Source organism: Anolis carolinensis, chromosome 6 (genome assembly GCF_035594765.1).
Source record: "Anolis carolinensis isolate JA03-04 chromosome 6, rAnoCar3.1.pri, whole genome shotgun sequence".
In the NCBI taxonomy this organism is placed as follows: domain Eukaryota; kingdom Metazoa; phylum Chordata; class Lepidosauria; order Squamata; family Dactyloidae; genus Anolis; species Anolis carolinensis.
Window position 1 is genome coordinate 80535991 of NC_085846.1, and position 24754 is coordinate 80560744.

Below are 24754 nucleotides of genomic sequence, written 5' to 3' on the forward strand. Positions count from 1 at the left end.
CTTATACTGGAGTCAATATTTTCCCAGTTTTTTTGTGGTAAAATTAGGTGCCTCGACTTATATTCGGGTCAGCTTATACTCGGGTATATACGGTAATTCTATTTTAATGTTTGCTTATTTACATATTTTAAATTGTATACTAATGCTTTTATGTCAGGCCACTTTGAGTCCCCTTTGGGGAGATATAGTGGGGTATAAATAAATATAATAATAATAATAATAATAATAATAATAATAATAATAATAATAATTATTAATAGTCATATCTCTCCAAGGTGAAAAGCAACTATGGGCAAGCCTTCTCTGGGTTTGGTCTGCCAAACAACTGCAAATCCACCTAATAGTAGGTTGTCTAACACCCACAGTTGACCAACTGGCGTACATGAATATCATGGAGGACTTTGTCAACTCTTACTAGCGAGCTACAGCCCACATATACTGACTATTTGTTTGTGATCCTCTTTACTTGTTTCTCACTTCTTTGTTTTCTTGTATGTTTTTTTAAATCTCAGCTCATCACAAAGTTCAGCTAAATGTGTGATACTGCTATTGAGAGGACCAGGCAGCTGCTCATTTCTCCCAGTTGTTCTCATGTTTCCTTACATACATTGTGCCCTGCCTGCAAAGGATTGAATATTCCAGTTACAGAAATCTTAGTAGTGAAAGAAAAATTAACCTCCTGCCCGCCAAGCTCTTTTCATTAAATGTAATGACCTTTGTCTCATAACCTTTCATTTAGAGCGAGCTAATTTTTTGGTTTCCCTTCTCAGTCTTCTTACATAGAGTACATGGAGTAATTCAATACAGGCTATGCAAATATCTGCCTGAAAACAACAACAATGGGACTATTGTACAGGGTTGGCCTTGATTAATATGAGCCAGTTCTGTGTTTCATATTTAACAGTCTCATGAATGAACCTACCTGTACAGTAGATGTATATAAGATGGTAAGGAATGAAAATATGACTACTAACTTCTCTAAACATTATCCTTATATTGGTATGATTAAATTCATTTCCAATTTGGGGGTTTTCCAGGGACCATAGTACCATAGCAAACAAATAATATGAGTTGACATTTTTGAAATGTCTAAAAATAATTTGGGACATGGAAATTGTATCAAACAAATAATGTGGGCCCTTGGTATGCCGGAGTTTGGTTCCAGGATCTTTTGTGGATACCAAATATGTGGATCCTCTAGTCTCATCATTACAATGGCTTTACTAATTCACTAATTTACGAATGATGACAAAATCAAACTTTTTCTTTTTGGATTTTTTTTAGGAGAAGGGAATATTTTAAAGACTTATGGTTTGTTACCATATGTAAGAAATCAGTTAGTGTGTATCAAATGCAAAATAAGATGCATGAAGTTGATTGCTTGAGCCATGTCTGGACAGCTGGTTAAGCCTGGGATTTTTTGATACTGCTGCATTTTTGTTCAGGCTTTCAGCTATGTAAGTACAGGGAGAGTATGGAAATTATTATTATTATTATTATTATTATTATTAGTACTAGTAGTACAGTAGAGTCTCACTTATCCAAGCTAAACGGGCCAGCAGAAGCTTGGATAAGCGAATATCTTGGATAATAAGGAGGGATTAAGGAAAAGCCTATTAAACATCAAATTAGGTTATGATTTTACAAATTAAGCACCAAAACTTCATGTTATACAACAAATTTGACAGAAAAAGTAGTTCAATACACAGTAATGTTATGTTGTAATTACTGTATTTACTAATTTAGCACCAAAATACCACGATATATTGAAAACATTGATGACAAAAATGGCTTGGATTATCCAGAGGCTTGGATAAGCGAGGCTTGAATAAGTGAGACTCTACTGTAGTAGTATAACACAGCAAACAAGATAGATATGCTGGATTTCGTTTCACAAAATCACAAGTCAAACACTTCCCAAGTGTCTAGGACTGTGTGATGTATTTTCGGATGATGCGTGCAGATCCCAGTAGGGTGGCCTTTTGCAGTTGGCAGATCGTAATTTTGTCAATGTCTATTGTTTCCAAATGCCACTGAGATCTTTTGGCACAGCACCCAATGTGCCAATCACCACCGGATGATGATGATGATGATGATGATGATGATTATTATTAAAGTTGGTGCAACTGATCACATTGTACATATGTTGTTCTGGATTTAAGAAGAATAAACTATTTGTTCTTTATTGTTCACCTGTGTGCCACATATCTCCTTTCTCTGGCAAGGCAGTATGTGGACTACACATTTTGATATTTTTTTCATTCCGGCACATGGTTGACTCCATGGATATGTGGATACAGAGGGCTAACTGAATTCAAACTTAAGATGCTGGTGAACTGATGTAATTTTTTTTACAAATTAAGGCATTATCCATGTTATCTTTAGGTAAAGATTTTACGCTGACATCAGAGGCGGTCCAACCATAAGGCGAAATAGGCATTTACCTGTGGCGCCATCGTCCCGGGGGCACCATCGTCCTGGGAGGAGGGCACCACTCTCCACCTCCTTCTCTTTCGGGCCTTCCGGCCACCGCAGACCCACCTTCGCACCACACAAGCCCACCTTTGGGGCCTTCAGAGATTGTGAGGTCTGTAGGAACTTGGAAGCTAGGTATGTGGGGTTTATATATCTGTAGAAGGTCCAGGGTGGGAGAAAGAACTTTTCTTTGAAGCAGGTGTGAATGTTGTAATTAATCACCTTGATTAGCATTTAATGGCCCTGTGGCTTCAAGGCCTGGCTTCTTCTTGCCTGGGAGAATCTTTTTTTGGGAGGAGTTAGCTGTCCCTGATTGTTTACTGTCTGGATTTCTTCTGTTTTCAGAGTGTTGTTCTTTATTTATTGTCCTGATTTTAGAGGGGTTTTTTTTAATACTGAGGGCTATCTGGGTTATCTAAGTCCACACTGCCCTATATCCCTGTTCAATGTTTAGTGCTAAATTTGCAAATATAGTAATACCTACATAACATTACCATGTATTGAACTGCTTTTTCTATTGATTTGTTGTAAAACATGATGTTTTGGTGCTTAATTTTTAAAATCATAATGTAATTTGATGTTTTATAGGCTTTTCCTTTATACTTCCTTATTATCCAACATTTTCGCTTATCGAACGCTTTTATTTTTCAGTGATTGGTTTGGGGGGGCGCCAAAATTCTGTTCGCCTACACTTGAAAAATACCTAGGGCCGGCTCTGGCTGACATTAAGTATATTCGTGTCAGATTCTGCGGGTTGGTGCTCATCTCCATGTTGTCTGTAGACACCTCCAAGGTCATGTGGCCGGCATGACTTCATGGAGCACCGTTACCTTCCTGATGGAGTGGTAGCTATTGATCTACTCACATTTGCATGTTTTCAAACTGCTAGGTTGGCAGAAGCTGGGGCTACCAGCAGGAGCTCACTCCGCTCCCCATATTAGAACCTCCAACCTTTTGGTCAGCAAGTTCAGCAGCTCAGGAGTTTAATCTGCTGTGCCACTGGGGGCTCTGGTGTTATTTTTAGTTCTATGTAAACCTGATAAAGATTAGCCTAGACACTATTTTCTTAAATCATGCATCACTGGATCTTGTAAGAATGTACAAGTTGATGCTTATCACATTTTTCACAGAACGCAAGTGCCAGTCATTTAAATGAGATTCACTTCTAGGTAAGCATGTGTAAGATTACAGCATCAGCCAACATTAACAAGCTGTGCCTCAAGAAATACAGTCAATAAAAGCTGATTTAACATCAGGTGATTCCTGCTTTTTCATAAACAAACTGTGTACCCATTTGCTTGTGGTCGCCATGCAGTGTTAGGACCTGGTTTTTACAAAGAAAGTCTGGTCCTTGACTACTGCAAACAAATACTAAATCTCCGAGCAAAGGTTGGCACACATTTTATTGCCACACCCAGTTACCTCTGTGCTAACCGCACAAGGTTTTTTTAAAAAATCAATTTATGCCTGAGCAGGTTGTTATTTATTTTCCTCCAGAGAAAATGATAATCCCCTGATCATAGTACATGTTGAAATGACTGATAAGCACAGCTTTAGGCTGGTTCCTTTGAAAAGATGGTGCCATTGTGACTGTCTCTCATGGCTTATCACATCTGAGATGATGACCCAGCAAGAAACTCCATGCTCCTGAACAGAGTGCAATGCTGCACAGGGTCATGAAGCGCTGGGATGAAAAATGCTGGAATAGTGTTATGTAACACAAGCACGTCTCTGCATAGCAAGGTTTGTTTAAACGGTGAAATGCTGAAGCTATCATTTCTTTGCATAATAGAAATACACTCGGCCCACCACATCTGTGGATTTGATTATTCAGAAATTTGATTAACATGTTCCCTCTTGAAATATCTACATCCTCCGGTGATATTCTATGATTGGCTCCCCCAGTATGATTCTTTTATACAGAGGCTGGATGGCTATCTTTTGGGGGTGCTTTGATTTTACTTGACCTGCATGGCAGCGGTTTGGATTAGATGGTCCATGTGGTCTCTTCCTATGATTCTATGATCCGCTTCCAGCAGATGTTGTCCATAGAGCTGTGCTGGAGAAACTTGAAATTTCTAGAGAAGTGTTTTCTCAGTGGTTTTAATTAATGTTTTTTCCTCTTTCAAAGCAATTACAGACTGTAATCCAGTGTGTGCATGTGTATAACTCAAGCAGCGTCAGGCCTGGTTGATACTTGGATAGAGGAGCCATCAAAGAATACCAGGGATGACATGTTATGCTTCAGAGGACAACACGAAATCAGATCTTGAGTATTCCTTGCCTAAGAAAATCCTATGAAAGTCATGTCCCTAAATCAACAGGTGACTTTTCAGACACAGTGAAGACATCTGCCCTTGTGCTTTGCTACTCTGCTGCTGAATATGCATGTCCAGTGTGGAATATATCTTATCATGTTAAAATAGTGGATGTGGCTCTTAATGAGACATGCCGCATCATCACAAAATGTCTACGTCCCACACAATTGGAGAAATTATACTGTGTTTAGTCGGCATTGCATCACCTGACATCTGCCAACAATGAAAGGACCAAGGCATTGACATCTTTGGCCCATCCCCTGTGAGGGTATCAACCAGCACGTCAACACCTTAATCAAGAAATAGTTTTCTAAGGTCTACAGAGATATTCACAGGAACACACGAGCAAGCGAGAGTCCAAATGTGGCAGGATAAAACCCAGAACCTCAATCAGTGGCTGATGCTGGATGAGAGACTTTCTCCTAGGCATACAGAAGACTGGGCGACTTGGAAGGCGTTGAACAGACTGTACTCTGGCACCATGAAATGCAGAGCAAACCTTAAGAAATGGGGCTACAAAGTGGAGTCCACGACATGCGAGTGTGGAAAAGAGCAAACCACAGACTACCTATTACAATGCAGTCTGAGCCCTGCCACATGCACAATGGAGAACCTTCTTACAGCAATACCAGAGGCACTCCAAGTGGCCAGCTACTGGTCAAAGAAAATGTAGTATAATGCCAAGTTTTGAACTTTGTGTTTTTAAATACATTATAACTGTATCCTCAATTCATTTCACTTCATACAGGGGAATTTCTGCAATTATTTTCTAGGTGTGTTTGGCTATCATGACAATTCTATTTATTTCCAAACTTGCACCTGATAAAGAGCACAGCATCTCAATATGATGTTAAAATCAGGAAAAATAGTAATCCTACATTCATTAAGGAGATAGCATTGCTGCAAAATTACTATAATCCTTAATTTTCTGGAGTGCTGGTTAGTGTCATTTCCGTAACACAACAACTTTGCCCCAAATGCGACCTTTCCCATCCTTGCACGCTAACCCATCCAATCATGCCTGCTTTGAAATCCCATCTCCACTTGCTTTCTGAAACCATCATGTTGAAAATTAATTTTCTCAGTCTTTCCATATATTGACCCGAGATAGCCACTCATTCTTCTCCCTCTCGATTTCCCAGGACTTATACAAATTGAATGCTTCGATAACATGAAGCTTTTCATGTCCTCAGCACCAGAAATCTCAATGTGTAAAAATGTCCTTTCTCTCATACCTGCCATGTGATTATTTTAAAAGCTTTAAAGGCCATGATTTGAACATGGATGGATGAAGGTGACATTTTAAAATCATTGTAATAGCAATCCTAAATTAATTTGTTTAATCTCTTTTTCAAAACTAAACCAGTGTCCAGTGACTCATATGAGAGTGAATTCTGTATAGTTTGAGTATAGTTTGATTATAATTTGGGTGGGGGGACTTAACATGTTTTGACCTCCTGTCTGTTGTTCTCATCCATAGATCTCTAGTTTTATTATTATGAAACAAATACAGCTGTTCTATCTTGGCTAAATTTGGATGCTACATTAGTCCAGGGCAAACTGAACTTTGTTTTCTATTCTTATCTATTGGGATGTAAAATATATTTGTCATGCAAAATATTACAGTATTTTTGCTCTTCATTGTGTAACATAATCGGTTTGATAATTGGCTCATTCTGTTTTGTAACTTAAGCTGGATTGTTTGATGCTAGGTCTCATATATTGTCAAAAACCCCAATTTAAATGGATTGGATAGTTTCTATTATGAGAGAACAGACAAGCAAAAATGAATATATCTGATTTCCTATGATACCCACATTATTGCTCCTTTTATCATATGTGCCCTTACTATGCAGAAGACCAATGCCTGCTACTCTAAGTCTAAGTCATACTTTGACAGCATGTGTCAGAAAAGCAAATGAATAATTAAACTGTAAAATTATGTGGTTTTGGATGCAGATGTTTTGGATGCAGATGTGCTTAGTGTAGGATCACTGGATGAATGCATTAATGTCCCATGCAATCAATGTGATGATCAAGATTTACAACAAAGTGTTTCACTACACACAGAGCGAAAAATGCCAGGTGTCCATCTGGGATTTAGAAAAGAAAGAGGCACTAGACATCATATTGCAAATGCACATTGACTAATAGAGCGCACCAAATAATTTCTGAAGAAAATCAGTATGTACTTTATAATAAAGCTTTTGACTTAGGCCCCTTCCACACAAATGTATAAAATCCGGCATTAGCTGCTTTGAACTGGATTATATAGCAGTGTGGACTCAGATAACCCAGTTCAAAGCAGATATTGTGAATTATCTGCCTTGATATTCTGGGTTATATAGCCATATAACCCAGAATATTTGTGGAAGGGCCAGTAGATGAAGAAAAGCTTTGGATCACACTGGAAGAAATGGGAGTGCCACAGTATGTGAAAACTGCAAAAAAATCCTGCTGATCGAAAGGTCGGCAGTTCAATCCCGGTTTGGGGTGAGCACCTGCTGTTAGCCCCACCTCACCTGCTCACCTAGCAGGTTGAAAGCAGAAATGTGAGTAGATAAATAGGTACCTCTTTTAGCGGGGAGGTAATAAAGGCGGCCTTAAGGACATTGTTTGGAGGAAAGCTTCTCAGCATGGCCCATTTTATTTTATTTTATTTTAACTGATTTTATTTTTAACTGATTTATATGTTAACTGAATTTTTATGATTTACTGTATTTTTTTGGTTAAGGTAACTGTTTTGGATAACTGCTGATTTTACTGTGTTTGTATTGCAATGTGTTTTAACTGATCTACTGTTTTGTATTTTTGGATTTCTGACCCGTGTAGCCGCCCCGAGTCCCTGCCGGGAAATGTGGTGGGGTAGAAAAATAAAGTTACTTTTTATAGAATCGTTATATACAAATTCATAATGAATGCTTGCTCTAAAGAAAAAATCTTGCTCATTTGAAAGAACAGTAACAGCCCCCGCCCCCATGGCCAGAGTCGAGCACAGCCTTCAAGATCACAGAAATAAGATGGAAAAAACTACTTTTACCTCTGTTTGTGTTGTCTGTTCTTGTAAATTATATAATTGGCATTGAATGTTTGCCGTATGTGTGTTCTGTAAACCGATTTGAGTCCCCTTCGGGGTGAGAAGGGCAGGGTATAAATGCTGTAAATAAATAAATAAGAATATCAGTACATTTGAAATGCACTGCTGAAGGAGAGTCTGTGAATATTCTGGACTGCCCAAAAGACAAATATATGGGTCTGAGAATAAATCAAGCTTGAACTCTCACTAGAAGTCAAAATGAGTAAACTTGTTCTTTTTAATTGCTATTCTAACTTAACGTGCACTCCTCCCCACCCCCACCCTACAAAATGAAAATTTCTGTTGCATATGCCATGGAAATGAATACAGAGGTACAAAAAGCAATCTGATACACAAAGCCAAGAATAGCTACCCTAACTGAAGTTCAGGAGAGCTGTTGTAAGATGCATGTAATTATAACAAATGGAATAGGAACATGCGTTTCCAGGAAATAAGTGGCAAGTTGTTTTATGAACACAATTTAATTGACAAATTCATCCAGACTGAGGTTAGGCAGATAGTTTCAGTTTCTAAACTGAAAATGATCCCTGCAAACAACATCATTTCACTGGATGGTAATAAACTCAGTCTGGGGTTAATTTGACCCTTTGCTTTAAACTGGATTATATGAGTCCACACTGCCAGATAATCTGGGATAAACAGCAAACCTGGATCAGATCCTGGGATATAATGTCTGTCTGGAAAGGCCCAACGTTAGAACAACACGGAGAATCAAAACTACTCTTTTCACTTCAGCCCACTAAAAAAAAATGTCCAAAGAAGATATTAGTTTGTTTCAAGCTGCATGTACTAATCTCCCTTTACTGAAATTATTTTTGTAATTCAAACAGAATTGCAAAACTGTGACAAGCCGATCTCTGTGCCTACTGACTTTGCTATCGTGATGTTACTTCTTATGTTTGTGATGTTACTCCTTATGTTTCTTTAAATCATACTTGAATGGGACCCTCCCTTCAATGAGAGGACTAACCTGCTATGAAGAATATATGGCTACCAGCCTCATTAATATACCCATATCACAGTTGCCTCCTATACCAACCTCATAGGGAACCCTACAGAGAAGGGTTATTGTAGTGAACCTTACCTATTAGGCCTGGAATGAAACCTGGGTAACAGTGAGTGAGGCAAGCCTCTATTTTGTAGAGGAATGCCAGGCAGCCATCTTAAATGTGATTAGAAGGGGGGGGAGCTTAGAGAGAGACTCCTAGGATTGGCCAGCCAGAGCAGATGGGAGGAGCCAAGTCTTAGGGTGCAGAGGAAAAAAACTCCAGGGGGTTTTGTTTTAGGGTTTGAAGAGAGCAGTTCTGTTTTGGGGTTTGGAGAGGAAAGAGGAGTTTAGAGTGTGTGTGTGAGAGAGAACTGAAAGCTGTGGAAACTGATAAGCTAGGTCAGGCAGTTTGGATCTCTTGAGGGGAAGATTACTCAAGGGATTGACTCTCACTACTGGGCTGGTTAATAGAAGGACTCTAGGTTAACAGAGGGAACCCAGGGGAACTCGTGAGTATTCTCAGCAAATAGAATGAGGGTTTTTGTGACAAATAGATAGATTGGTTGGTTGGAACTGTTTGAAACTAAGTGAAGTAATCTGAAACATACAACTAAGTTAAACTGAAGAACGTCTGTAACTGTTAACGCTAATGTACCTCTCTGAAGTAATTATTTACCTGTTTTAAGAAAATAAATGTTTATTCTATTTTTAACTTTCAAAAGCCTCCACAGTGTATATTTCCATCGAGAAGCCTTTATAAAAGTTCCAGCAATACAACAATAAAATACCACAGAAAAGCCTCATAGTGAACATCAGTTTGGGAGCCAGGAGTAGAAACAGTGTGGGCAGGGAATGGGAGAAGCTTTCCTCAGACACATTTAACAACAAAAATCCTAAAGACATTTTAGGTTGGTGGCAGCTACCATTTTAAAAGAAAATCTAAAATCAAACGGTATACCCTCGCCTCTCACATGCCTGTGCTTGCGTGAGAGTGTGTAGAGTGGAGAGATGTCCGATATATTTGGCGTCTGTTCTTCATTATATTGGTGGCAGCAGTGGGATTATAAAAAGATTTCCCTCTGCCTGAAGAAGCAGTCTCTCCCTGCTCCGCTCCATTCCATTATAGTTATGGTGGCAAATATGGAGGTCTGCTTGTATGCACCCACTTCATTTTTTCTCCCTAGCAATTGTATGGTAGCTCCATATGTGTGGAAAGCTGCTGCATACAGTTGCAACACACTATATATGAGGTAGCTATATAAATATTGGAAGCATGGCCATGATAGCTGTGGGATTCTGAGAGGCATTATCCAAAGAAGCAACTACAGTATTCCAAGCTTTGCAAACCATATACTGAATTTGCTCGACTTATGTGTCCATTTTGGAATCTCTGTCTTCAGGTTGATCTTTCAAATACATTTTGAACAATAGTATACCAGTTCTAAATAAGAGGCCTGGGCTGCATCTACACTGCACAATTAGTTCAGTTTGACACTACTTTAACTGCCATGGCTCAGTGCTATGGGAGCATGGGAGATATAGTTTTACAAAATCTTTCCCTTCTCTACCTAAATCTTTCCCTTCTCCGATCCATTTAAACATGATATTTAAAGTAGTGTCAAGCTGCATTAATTCAACAGTGTAGATTCACCCTTATACTTTGAGTTGACCTTTGTTTAATATCATCATGTAATGGCAGTATGCTGTTTTATGATAGCTGACCTGCAATATATTTTCTCTGCACTGATATTCTTGGACAGAATTTTTTTAATAGAAGTCTCATAAATGTTGCGAAGCTGTTTGAATGGCCTCGTGCACTCATGGTTTACTAATCTGTCAGGTGGATCAAGTTTGTGATGCATGTCATTGTGACCCGAGGCACTGAGTTGGAACATGGTGGCCATGTACATAAATTCGTGTACATGCATCTTGCTGCTTTCTGACAAACACAAAAAGCCTTCCCCTTGTATTGATGTTTTGTGGTTCCCTGATGCCTTGCAAAAGAAAGAATTGAGGAAAGCAGACAAACTGTTGCACTCTAGCGGGCTGTGGTGCGGCTGGCTAGTAACCAGCTGCAATAAATCACTACTGACCGAGAGGTCATGAGTTCGAAGCCCGGGTCGGGTTAAGCCTCCGACCATTAAATAGCCCGGCTTGCTGTTGACCTCTGTCAACTAGGGAAATTGAGGTATGCTTTATGCGGGGAGGCTAATTTAACTAATTTACAACAACATAAAACTGCCAGCAAAACACAAGGAAAGGAATAAGGAAGTACAGCCACTTGTGGACAGTGAAGCAACAACACAGACCTATATAAGTCCCTATACCAGTTTGAATTTAGATGTAGATAATTCAGAGGTATTCCTTATAGCAGTGCCAACCAGATATTAGAATGCAAAACCCATCATCTTTCACCATCGGTTGTGGTGCTAGGGACCTGGCGGAGATTGCAACCCAGCAATATTGGTAGGACAAAACATTTTGCCTAGCCTGGATTATGGTATGATCACAAGTGTTTGGACATGTGCAGAATGATACCCAGTGTTTTATAGACAGGAATTAATATATTTGGCAATACATTATAGACTAAGTTGTTATGCTGTCAAATATTGCATATACAAAAATATTTTATATTTTATACATTATACACTATCTATATATATAAAAGAGTAGTGGAATCCTGGCGACTGACAAAACAACAAAACTAAACACCCCACAACCTCAAAAATTGACAGCACAACACCTCATCCATGCCTCTAGGTTGATACAACAAAAAGAAAAGAAAAATAAAGTCCTAATTAGAGGGAGAGGAATAATTGTTTTTATCCAATTGCTGCCAGTTAGAAGGCTAAGCTCTGCCCACTTGGTCTCCTAGCAACCCACTCAGCCCTGGGGACAGGCAAAGTTAGGCCTCACTTAGGCCTCTTCCACACTACTTATAAAATACAGACACCACCAGACAACACCACAGCAACGCGTGGCCGGGCACAGCTAGTGTTCTATAAAATATTATATACCAAAATATCATACACATTGTGGTGTATAACACAGTTCTATAAAGCACTCTATCATTTTTTAAAAAGAGCATTAGGAAATGAAATACAGCAATAAATGATCGTGTCTCGAAAGTTCCTAGAAACAGCATGCCTGCAAACCTGAAAGATGTTATCTGCAAGAACAAGAAATCCTCTGAAAGTTAACAGTCTTTAGAAGCTCAGTTGAGAAAGAGCTTTGTGGGTCGGAGCTGAGTATTAAGGGTGTTAGCCTTAGAAATTATCAGTCTGCCTCAAGGGCATGGAATTTATTTTACTACTTTATAATTGCTTGTAAATATTTGTGATTGGACGTTATTAATGGATATATAACATACAAGCCTCCTAAACTGTCAGTTTGTGCCTATTTCAAGCTTTTCTTATCAATCAGTGATTAATTTGTCTGATGATGCATGGATATCTCCTTCTATAATAATTTTGCAATAAATCACCACACCTTCTGTGTCATATACTGCCTTGAAAGTTTTCAAACAGAGGCTGAATGGCCCTCTATAAAGACTGCTTTGATGGTGTGTTCCTGTATGGAACTGGATTGGATGGGATGGATATGGACTATGATTCCGATCACATTGTGCAAGGTTTAGCTCAAATTTGCTGTCATATGGGCAGCTTCCTATTTATTACAACCTCTCATCTAAATTATAATCCCTGGCCTATATGATTTCAAGCACAGCTTAGAAAAGGTGCTTTCTAAACTCGAATATCAGAATATTCCAGCTATTATAACCAGTGGCACTGCTATACTGACTACAATATTGTGCTGATATTGACTTACAATCTTGGCAAGTAGAGTTTCTTAGCTTTGATGAAATGGGAAACTATGGTTAGAGATGTATTGAATTGTGATGTGTATGGGTGGTATCTACCCACCTGTGCAAAAGAAAAGGCTTTTGCATATCTTGGCTTATAAAGATGTTGCGTTATTGTATGTCTTTAACTGTGGTGAAACAGAGTCCTGAACCTGAATTATCCCCACTCAGTGAACTTTGACTTAGGGCAATTCATTGTAAACTAACTGCTTACAAAGCTTGTGTAAATCTCAAGCATCTAAAAAAATGCAAGTATTAATCTCAAAAAACATTACACTCAAAAACAGTTTCTTGGAAAGCCCTTGTTTCAATAAGTTCAAAATGTCTACAGCTGTATATTATTGAATTAACTGAGCCTATGTGCTGAAATTTTTAAAATCTGGCTTTTACAAATTATTAAATATACAGCAAACCAGACAGTGTTTTTTCTTTGTGGGAGCAGGGAACAGAATGTCCTTTAAAAATATTAGGTGAGATCCTACATTGTGCTTGTGAAGTGTACAATTGTGTAATTATAACATGTTGCCATCATTAAATATGTTACAGTAGAGTCTTGTTTATCCAAACTTTGCTTATCCAATGTTCTGTATTATCCAACACAGTCTGCTTCCTGTCCGGATCCACAGCTGTTTCTCTAGGCAGCAACGCACAGCAGGCCAACACGCACAACAACAACACAAGTGCAGCCGCGCTCCCAAAAAAGTGGCAGACTTGTTGTAAAACATGATGTTTTGGTGTTTAATTTGTAAAATCATAATATAATTTGATGTTTAATAACTTTTACTTAATCCCTCCTTATTATCCAACATTTTCACTTATCCAACATTCTGCCAGCTGTTTGTGTTGGATAAGTGAGGCTCTACAGTACTTTGAAGTTGGATCCATCATTTTTGAGCACCCTGTATATTCATATAGTTAAGTGGTGGCCGGCTAGACTAGACCTGGCACAACACTACAATTGCAAATCTGCATCTGTGTTTGCTGTTTTCTGAATCACAGTGATTTATTGTTTTTTGTTTCCCAAATCCCAATGAATTCCCTAATACACTGAGTAATTCTGCACAATCCAAGAATTCTAATTAAATTTATGTAACCGTTAACACTTACAGAACTGTGAATTGATAAATTAGGTTATGCTGTAGTCATATTTTAAATGGCTTGATTTTATATATACAGTAGAGTCTCACTTATCCAAGCCTCGCTTATCCAAGGTTCTGGATTATCCAAGGCATTTTTGTAGTCAATGTTTTCAATATATCATGATATTTTGGTGTTAAATTCGTAAATACAGTAATTACAACATAACATTACTGGTATTGAACTACTTTTTCTGTCAAATTTGTTGTATAACATGATGTTTTGGTGCCTAATTTGTAAAATCATAACCTAATTTGATGTTTAATAGGCTTTTCCTTAATCCCTCCTTATTATCCAAGATATTCACTTATCCAAGGTTCTGCCGGCCCGTTTAGCTTGGATAAGTGAGACTCTACTGTAGTCTTAATCCAATGGCTAGTCCAATTATAGTTGATTTACTGTTTGTTGTTTCCCAAATCCCAATGAATTCCCTGATATACTGAGTAATTCCGCACAATCCAAGAATTCCAATTAAATTTATGTAACAGTTAACACTTACAGAACTGTGAATTGATAAATTAGGTTACATTGTAGTCATACTTTAAATGGCTTGATTTTATATATAGTCTTAATCCAATGGCTAGTCCAACTATAGTTGATTTACTGAATCAATGAAACTTATATAAGTGTTGCCCCCGATGGCACAGCAAGTTAAATCCCTGAGCTGCTGAACTTGCTGACCGAAAGGTTTGAATCTGGGGAGTGAGGTGAGCTCCTGCTGTTAGCTCCAGCTTCTGCCAACCTAGCAGTTCAGAAACATGCAAATGTGAGTAGGTCAATAGGTACTGGTCCGGTGGGAAGGTAACTGCACTCCATGCAGTCATGCTGATCAAATGAGCTTGGAGGTGTCTATCGGCTCTTCGGCTTAGAAATGGAAATGAGCAGCAACCCCCAGAGTTGGACACAACTAGACTTAATGTCAGGGGAAAGCCTTTACCTTTACCTTGACTTCCTATGGAACAGTTAATTCAATGGGTTTCTTTTAGCTGATTTTAAATGAACAAAATCTAAATGTGTGTATTGCTCGTTGTCTTAACTCAAGGGGTGCCTCATCCTCACTGGCAAATAAGCTAGCAAAAGATGGAATAAACTCAAATCACTGTTTTAAAAACCAAACTAAACTGGATTTCGGACTTACTTTTGTCTTCTTCGTACAATAGTGGGAAAAGGAAGGAAATCCTTCAGGTTAATGAGGAACAGCCCTTGTAATTAAAGCCAACCTAGAGAGGAACGGATGAAAGGGCAATTTGCAGAAATTTCGTATCAAAGTATAAAGTGAAATTATTTAAATTATCTCTGGCCTTGGAGGTAGTTAAAAGGATAAATAATTTCGAGCTGTAGTCTGCAGATAAATGAAATGACCCAGGATTTTTTTTATCTTCAGAAGGCAAAAATAAACTCTTCTTGTTCTTTTCTCCCAATTTTCTCAAGGATCACTCCATAGGAAAACTTACACCATTCACATCACTTGCAGAGTCTTATTTAAATCTCTGCTCAAGCATTCAGTTTCAAGACATCACAGAAATATCATGATTTTCATATTATTCCTACCTTTTTGTTTGGTTTTCTCGCATTCCATGTATTTTTTTGGGGAAAATATCTTACTAGATGAAGAGAGAAATGTGGAGATCTCAAACGCTTGTACAAGTTTCAGTGCCTTTTTGTTTTGGAAACATTTTACATTATTGGGACTTTAAAATTAAACTCCTACATTGAAAAGTCTTTTTTTGAGAGCATGTTGAACAGAATGCATCAAAGCGCTTGTGTTGGCGATATATATGGAATCAGAATTGTCTCTAGAGCAAATTTGTAACTAAATTTGCAAAGATAAGCATTGGGGAGTATTAAGAAGCATGTCATCTTTTTCATCACAAAATCGTTGTCCTTATCAAAATCTGAAGTGTAGCATATAGTTCTTTTAAATTGCTATATTTTATTTGGAAATCTTATGTAAAGGTCTTAGAACCCTCCAAAGGGACCGTCATCAGTTCAAGGTCTTAAGACTATGCTCATGCAAAGGAATGGCAACTTTCCCACTGATTTACCTGGAAGAACCTCTGAGCTCTTCAAATACCTTTGTTCTAGCCAATGATACAGATGATTGGCTTTCTGTACACACAGATGTATGATGTAGTCAGCAGAAAAAAAGTAGACTGTAAGCACTTTCAAAGCAAAATTGGAGCTGAACTTGGGTACTGCCAAAGCTAAGTTACTCACCCACCCATCCATATTCAAGGTCAATAAATGACTTTATCACGTGAGGCAAGAAAACTGACATTGCGGCTAGCGATCATATGACACTGGCCCCTTCGACACTGCCATATAATCCAGATTATTAAAAGCAGATAATCCACGTTATTTGCTTTGAATTGGCTTATATGAGTCTACACTGCCATAGAATCCATTTCAAAGTAGCCAATCTGGCATTTATATGGCAGTGCAGAAGGGATCCCTGTGTGCATCCTGCTACCGATTTTTCTCTCCTCTTCTATAATTGTCATTGAGATCTTCTAATCCCACAATGTTCTCATTGCTTACCTTAGCATGATGGGTCCATTAGCTTTGGTGCAAAATGCCAGCAATAATATGATATCAGGGGATGGGATTCCCTTCCCTCCCAATCATTATTCCCAAACTGGCTGTTTTCCTATATATATATATCTTAATATTATATATATAATTCTTAATATTATTTTTATTTTCAATACAACTTATTTTCAACACAATTTCAAAATCAAACACACACACACACATATATATGTGATTTTGAAATTGTTTTGAAAATAAGTTGTGTTGAAAATAAAAATAATATTAAGAATTACGGAACTACAGAAAGTGGGATCATGAAGTTGTGCATAAATATGCTGGTGGGACCACAGCATGTCAAATCGGCACAATTGTGCTATTGAAGAGAGGAGTGATATTGAAGGTGCTCGACCTGGAATGTCTCCATTACCTGGGATAACACAACTGTAGCAGGATAACCTTATTGTCTAAGCATTAAATAAACTTGTGGTTATAACTGGTTGGTGTGATAAAGTCCAGAAACAACAGGAGTGTGTTACATGTGTGAACTTCCCAATTTTCAATACATTGAGGCTTTGAGCAGCTTTAGGTCCCAGTCCTGGAAGAAAAGTGGAGTAGGTAAAGGTAGTGGTAAAGTTTTTCCCATGACATTAAGTCTAGTCGTGTCCGACTCTGGGAGGTGGTCTCATCTCCATTTCTAAGCTGAAGAGCCGGCGTTGTCTATAGACACCTCCAAGGTCATATGACTGGCATGACTGCATGAAGCACTGTTACCTTCCTGCCTAAATAGTACCTATTGATCACATTTACATGTTTTCAAACTGCTAAGTTGGCAAAAACTGGGGCTAACAGTAGGAGCTCACCCTGCTCCTTGTATTTGAACCGACACAGCTCAGCGGTTTAATCCACTGTGCCGCCAGGGCAGAAAAACTGAGTACAAATAAATATTATAATAATCATCATCATTTATTTGTAGATTTTTTTTTCTTTTTCAGCTACAGCATTGAGGAGATTGGGACATTGCCCTGATCAGGGCCATAGCCAGAAAAAAATTTCGGGAGGGGTTTTGAAAATTTGGGGGGGGGGGGGCGGGTTGAACCCCTGACCCACCCACCCACCCCCCCCCCCCCCCCGGGTTCAGACCTGTCAATATCTGCTTGAGATAGTGCCTGGAGGGACTCTTAATGTTTTACGTCTCATAGACTTAGCATGGGGATTTGGTTAACCAGTTAAAATTCATGAGGTTTTTTTTTTTAACCTGAAAAATTTCGGGGGGGGGGGTTGAACCCCTAACCCCCCCCCCCCCCGCGCGCGCTACAGGCCTGGCCCTGATCCTTGTTTCCATTTGCAGCTGTACAGCACAGAACAGCCACAATCTACTTAGTTCTGTATCTCACAGCAGCAGCTAGAAACCATTCACCAGCACCAGAATTATTACGCTTATGAACTACCTAATTACTGTGTCTTTAAAAGTCCCCTGGTAAGAATCAAGTTGGTCTTTTCATGCATTGTTAAGTACTCAATGAAAGCAGAGGGAACTTAAGCTACAGTGGTTTATTTAGGCAACAAGGGAGGTGTTCTCTCTGGTAAGGGAACAAAGTGAGATTGGTGTGTTTGAAGATGGCCAAAAAAAGTGAGTCATAGGAAGAAAAGTAAAGCATTGAGAAGGAAAGAGAAAAGTCATACGTCTAGTACCTCCCACAGTGTGTACTCAGCCAGGCAAACAGAAAAGATCCTTAGTTGCTCACAGGCTGTGGCAGAGAGAAAAATAATATCACTCCTGGAACAAAAGTGAGCTGCAAATATAGGATTAAGGTCTAAGGGCTATATTCCACCTACTTCTTATAGTTGATTTTTTTCCCCACTCATTTCCTCCTGTTGTACTGCTTTGGAAGAAGATAAGTAAAGGATTTACATGCCAAATACTTTATTCACAGCTGCTCATCATCCGAATATGTCCGGAGCTGTACACTTGTCTTCACCTTTTACTAGTAGTAATTTCTAACTGTCTTTGGCAACATATTAAGCCCTTGTTCAGGCTACCTACCAACAAAGTACATTGAATTAGTGAAAAACTCCCTCATTCTCAGAAAACTACTACCTATCTACCTACCTAAACTTAACACTAATGCATTTTCATTCCTTTGCAAACAAGTCCTCTCTGTCGTTCATATATCTCTCTGTGCTCTCAGCGTTCTTAATTTCAATTAATAATAATCAATTATTTGGCTGTTGCCGCCTAGTAGTAGTAGTAGTAATAACAACAACAATAACAACAAAACTGTTGGGCCTATGTGGAATCTTTGCCAAGCCAACAGAACCCATCATCCCTCTCTAACTCCAACCCGCATCAGGACATAAAAAGTTATTGTTATTAAAATAATACCGTTCCAAAGGATTGTACCAGCAAGAAACAAACACAAAGTTCTACCTGCCTTAGATCAATCTTATCATTTGCAATCTCTCTGTCTTCTTAATTTCATTTAATAATAATCATCATCATCATAATTTGGCTGCTGCCACCTACTACTACTACTGCTGCTGCTAATAACAATTTTTAAAAGCCTGTTGGGCATCTGTGAACTTTTGCCAAACCAACAGAACCCATCATCCCTCTCTAACTCCAGCGGGGGATAACTTTTTGGGAATTTTTAAAAGAGATTTTCTTTCTAGAAATTTTTTTTCCTAAAAATTAGGAAATGACCCAAACATTCCGAAACTTGGTGGGCCAGCAGTGGTAGATGTGTCCTCCAAGTGTGGCCATTTTCATCCCAATAGCCCTGAAAATGATGGAAAGGAGAGTCCATGAACCCCCCCCCCCCCCCCGCTGCCACCAATGGGTTAGGTCTAGCTGCATTTGTTGGCTGCAGACCGAAAACGGCTATTCAGCCGCTCACCCGTTTTCGGGAGGTGCGTGAAAACGGAACTGCGCCCACCCCTGGAATTTTGGCATCAGAAACGGATCAAGGTCCAGCCGAAATGCACAAGCCTACAAATTAATTGATAGCTATTTGATGCTATTCTCTTAACCTTAAAAGCCATCTGAAATTGCTACAGGATATCAGGACATAACAATAGATTTTGCTGTACATTTGTGGAATACCATATACTTTGTAGAAACAATGCTTGTTGCTGTTGTGTGCCTTCAGGGACTTTCTGACCTATGGCAACCTAATGGTGAATCTATCACAGGATCTTCTTGGTAAGATTTGTTCAGAGAGACTTTGCCTTTGCCTTCTTCTGAGAGAGTGACTTGCTCAAGATAATACAGTGTAGTTCCATGGCTTAGTGGGGATTCAAACCCTGGCTCTCAGTATCTCTGGGCAACAACTTGACATCTATCAGAACATCTGGAAAGTGTGGAATGAGGCTTTTCAAATATAGTTATGATTTTGTTTATCACACATTGTTTTTATAGAATAAATTACAGGTAATATTTTAGGGAAAATTTCCCAATAAGAGCTTTATTTTCCTTTTCAAAAGGATGAGATTACACAAATTGTAGCAGTATTAGTAGCAGTAAAAACAGCACAAATACTCAGAAGTTACCAGATCCTGGAAGCTACACAGGGTCAGGCCTGGGGCCCATTCACACTACAGAATTACAGTACTATTATTACACTCTTCACTAGCATGGTTCAATTCTATGAAAACCTGGGGCTGCCAAAGTGTGTGTGTGTGCCTATTGATTTATGGTGATCATATGAATTTCACATTTTCTCCAGGCAAGGAATCCTCAGAGGTGGTTCTGCAAGTTCCATCCTCTGAAATACAGCTTACAACATGTGGCTTTTTTATTGTGTCAGAAGCTACTTGAGAACATACCGCAAGTCGCTTCTGGTGTGAATTGGCCGTCTACAGACGTTTCCCAGGGGACGCCTGGATGTGTTGCTGGGAGGCTTCTCTAATGTCCCTGCAAGCTAGAGCTGACAGACAGAAGCTCACCCCATCTCGTAGATTCAAACTGGCAACCTTCAGGTCAGCAACCCAACTTTCGAGTAGGCAGTTCACAAGAGTATAACCCATTGCACCACCGCAGCTCTTGGTATTCTTTGGCAACTTCTCATCCAAGTACCGGTACATAGGAATGAGCATTTAGCATTCTCAGCCAAAGCGTGCCATCGTTTCTCCAAACTACAATCCCAGGATTCCAGAAATGGAATACTAACACCCCTTATTTACTTAATTTACTTATTTACTCACTATGTGGTTGTAAAAAAATTAAAATAATCAAAATTAAAACCATGTAAAATAATTTTAAAAACAAACAAAAGTTGCAAAAATTAAATATACAAAGCAAACATTCTAGTGAGAGCCCTCTCTGGGAGCAATTACACATTAAAAGCCTGTTTAAACAAAACGCTATTTGGCTGCCAGTGAAAGGAAAGCAGGAGGAGACCAACCTGGCATCCCCTGAAAAGGGATTCTAAGCGGTGGGACCAGCCCTCCCATGTCTTCACCAAGCATGCCTGGGGTCACTGTGAGAGAGAAAGAAATCCTTTCTCTGTAAACCATATGACTCTATCAGGTTTATATGAGGAAATACAATCTTTCAGATAGTCTAGATCTAAGCTGTATAGAGCTTTATGGATTATGGCCAGCATTTTGAGTTCGGCCCTAAAACAGACTAGCAGCCAATGCAGATGTCTTAACAAGAGAGTAATGAAAGGACCAAGGCGTTGACATCTCCGGCCCATCCTCTGTTCAGATATCAATCAGCATGTCAAAGCCTTAAATCAAGAAATAGCTTCCTAAGAGCCACAGGGATACTCGCAGGAACACCTCAGCAAGAAAGAGTCCAAAAGTGGCAGGCTAAAATCCGGAATCCATTATAACTGTATCCTCAATTTGCTTCTGACATGATAAATAAACAAGAGAGCTATGTGTTCCTTATAAGTGTTCCTGATCATTTTGGCTGCAGCATTTTGGATTTTCCAAACAATTTCCAAAGCCATCCCCATATACGGCCCTTCCAATTAGGCCCTATATACCAGGATCTGATCCCAGGTTTTAAGTTTATCACAGATTATCTGGATGGAGATACATATGATCCAGTTTAAAGCAGAAAACTTGGGATCAGATCCTGGGATATAGAGCCTGTCTGGAACAACCCATAGAGTGCATTAGAGTACAAGTCTGTAATATGAATGAGCCTTGGATTATTACTTGGATGGGGCACTGAAAAGGAATTCCAGGCCCACTAGCAGAGCCAAAAACTGCAATTGGATGGGACCTTCATGAAAAAAATCATAACCATATATATTTGGAAGTGATTCAGTAGAAAATGTGATAATAATTGGTAAGGTTAAAGACAGTCGGATAACACGAATTACATTACAGCTGGGGTTACATAGGGAAGGAAATCATAGTCCTGAGTTTGCAAGACCTGAGCAGATCTGTTAGTGATAGGTTTTCTTGGAGAAGTTTCATTCCCAGAGTAGCCATGCATTAAAAGCAACTTGATGACAATTACAGTAGAGTCTCACTAATCCAAGCTAAACGGGCCAGCAGAAGCTTGGATAAGCGAATATCTTGGATTATAAGGACTGATCAAGGAAAAGCCTATTAAACATCAAATTGGTTATGATTTTACAAATTAAGCACCAAAACTTCATGTTATACAACAAATTTGACAGAAAAAGTAGTTCAATACGCAGTAATGTTATGTTGTAATTACTGTATTTACGAATTTAGCACCAAAATATCACGATATATTGGAAACATTGACTACAAAAATGGCTTGGATTATCCAGAGGCTTGGATAAGCGAGGCTTGGATTAGTGAGACTCTACTGTAACAATAAATGTTTCCTTGATATCAATGCATTATAATCTGGCATGGTTGCTGTCCAAGAGTACTGCCAAGCATATCTACTAATTAGTTAATTTGTATTTTGTCTGACACAAAGACTTTCCATGCAATAGTATGACACCTATGTAGAGCTCTGTACCATGCAGAAGGATTTGTAGCATGGCCCAAGCTCCCACCACAACATAGACACACAACATATAGGCCTTTCTCCTGAAAATTGTTGGACCAAGTGTGTCAGTGCTGCAAAAGCAGCTGTCCAGTTTGCGTATGTGAATTCATACCTTCACTTCTAAATCCCGGTTTGCAAAGTTAATTTTAGCTTAGAAGCAGATGTCCTTTGTACAGTATCATCAGGACTTGTTTTGAAGTATTATCTTCCCTCCTCACTGTTGTTTATGGGGATGTTTCTAGCATAACTAAACTGTGATTTAATAATGATTATTTTAGTGCATAGATGAAATCAATAATAGAATAGGCTTCACTTCACAGTATATTGCTCCTTTAAATAGGTAACGGTAAAGGGTTTCTCCTGACATTAAGTCTAGTCATCTCCGACTCTGGGGGTTGGTGCTCATCTCCATTTGTAAGCTAAAGAGCCGGCGTTGTCCATAGACACCTCCAAGGTCATGTGGCCAACATGACTACATGGAGCACCATTACCTTCCCACTGGAACGGTACCTATTGATCTACTCACATTTGCATGTTTTCAAACTGCTAGGTTGGCAAAAGCTGGGGCTAACAGCTGGATTTGAACTGCCGATCTTTTGGTCGGCAAGTTCAGCAGCTCAGCGGTTTAATCCGCTGCATCACTGGGGGCTCCTTTAAATACAAGTGAAAATTCTCTTAGGAATTTTTGTATATGAACAAATAAAAATGAATTCTGTGTCTTAATATCCTCTCCCAGAGTTTAAATTTGGTCATAATGGTGATACAAGTCCTTCTGAGCAACTTAGGTCTACACTGCCATATAAAATCCAGTTTTTCTGCTTTGAACTAGCAGTGTCGAAAGGACCTTTGTGAACTACATCTCAAAATGTGCTTTGTGCACTCAAAGCATAACGGAGAAAAGTAACAAATACTGTATATACTCGAGTATAAGCCTAGTTTTTCAGCCCATTTTTTAGGACTAAAAAAGCCCCCCTCAGCTTATACTGGGGTGAGGATCCTGGTTGGCTTATATTTGAGTCAGCTTATACTCGAGAATATATGGTACATTTATTATTTTTCTCTATTATTATTGGTATTATTACATTTATTATTTTACTCTTTTATTATTACATTTATTACTAGCTGTGCCCGGCCACGCGTTGCTGTGGCAAAGTGGTGGTGGTATTGGTTAAAAATTGTGTAATTTTTTTATAAATTTTATTGTAAGTTATCTTTTATTATATGTTATTATTTTCTTGTATTATTTTTAGTTATTTTCTGTTATAGTATTTTATTGTATTAATTTTTTAGTGTTTTTAATTATTTTTTTAGTGTTTTTAATTATTTTTTATTGGGTTGCTAGGAGACCAAGTTGGAGGAGCTTAGCCTTCTAACTGGCAGCAATTGGATAAAAGCAATTATTCCTCTCTCTCTAATTAGGACTTTATTTTTCTTTTCTTTTTGTTGTATCAACCTAGAGGCGTGGATGATGGGTTGTGTTGTCAAATTTAGAGGTTGGGGGGCCTGTAGTTTTGTTGTTTTGTGGGTCGCCGTGATGCCATCACTCTTTTATATATATAGATTGTACTCTATTATTGTTGATACTATTACATTTATTTACTCTATTATTATTATTACATTTATTATTTCACTCTGATCTTATTATTATTATTATTATTATTATTACATTTATTATTTTTAAAAGGTAAGGTAAAGGTTTCCCCTGACGTTAAGTCCAGTCATGTCTGACTCTGGGGGTTTGTGCTCATCTCAATTTCTAAGCCGAAGAGCCGGCGTTGTCCATAGACACCTCCAAGGTCATGTGGTCAGCATGACTGCATGGAGCGCTGTTACCTTCCATCTGGAGCGGTACCTATTGATCTACTCACATTGGCATGTTTTTGAACTGCTGGGTTGGCAGGAGCTGGAGCTCACAGCGGGCGCTCACTCCGTTCCCAGGATTTAAACCTGGGACCTTTCGGTCTCCAGCTCAGTGCTTTAATGCACTTCGCCACTGGGGCTCCATATGTATTATTTTACTCTATTATTATTAAAAGGATACATAAGCACATTTACATTGAAGAATATGAGAATGATTTAATCAGAGTTAGACAGTCTTATCTTAAATTAGAGCTTAATGTAAATATTCAAAAACATTTAACCTACTGATGCCTCAATTAATTTAATTTTATTGGTATCTATTTTTATTTCTGAAATTTCCCACCCTTGGCTTATACTTGAGTCAATGATTTCCCAGTTTATTTGTGGTAAAGTTAGATGCCTCGGCTTATATTCGAGTTTGCTTATATTCGAGTATATACTGTACACATTTAATTCATTTTTAAACTTTGGACATTTCATTTCTTCTGCAAGTTTGCCGCTGTGCTATTGA

At 38.6% G+C, this 24754-nt stretch overlaps 1 protein-coding gene across 2 annotated transcripts in view; it reads right to left on the bottom strand.

Annotated features, from left to right (window-relative positions):
* LOC103279145 (neuroblast differentiation-associated protein AHNAK) overlaps positions 1–9046 on the bottom strand; it is a 32820-nt gene extending 23774 nt beyond the window's left edge. For both annotated transcript variants that reach the window (XM_062984568.1, XM_062984567.1), the window contains exons 1-2: positions 8975–9046; positions 7834–7950 (exon numbers count right to left, since the gene is read on the bottom strand). The gene's annotated coding sequence lies outside the window, so the exon portion shown is untranslated. The remainder of the gene's footprint in view (positions 1–7833; positions 7951–8974) is intronic.
* Between the last annotated feature and the right edge of the window lie 15708 nt (positions 9047–24754).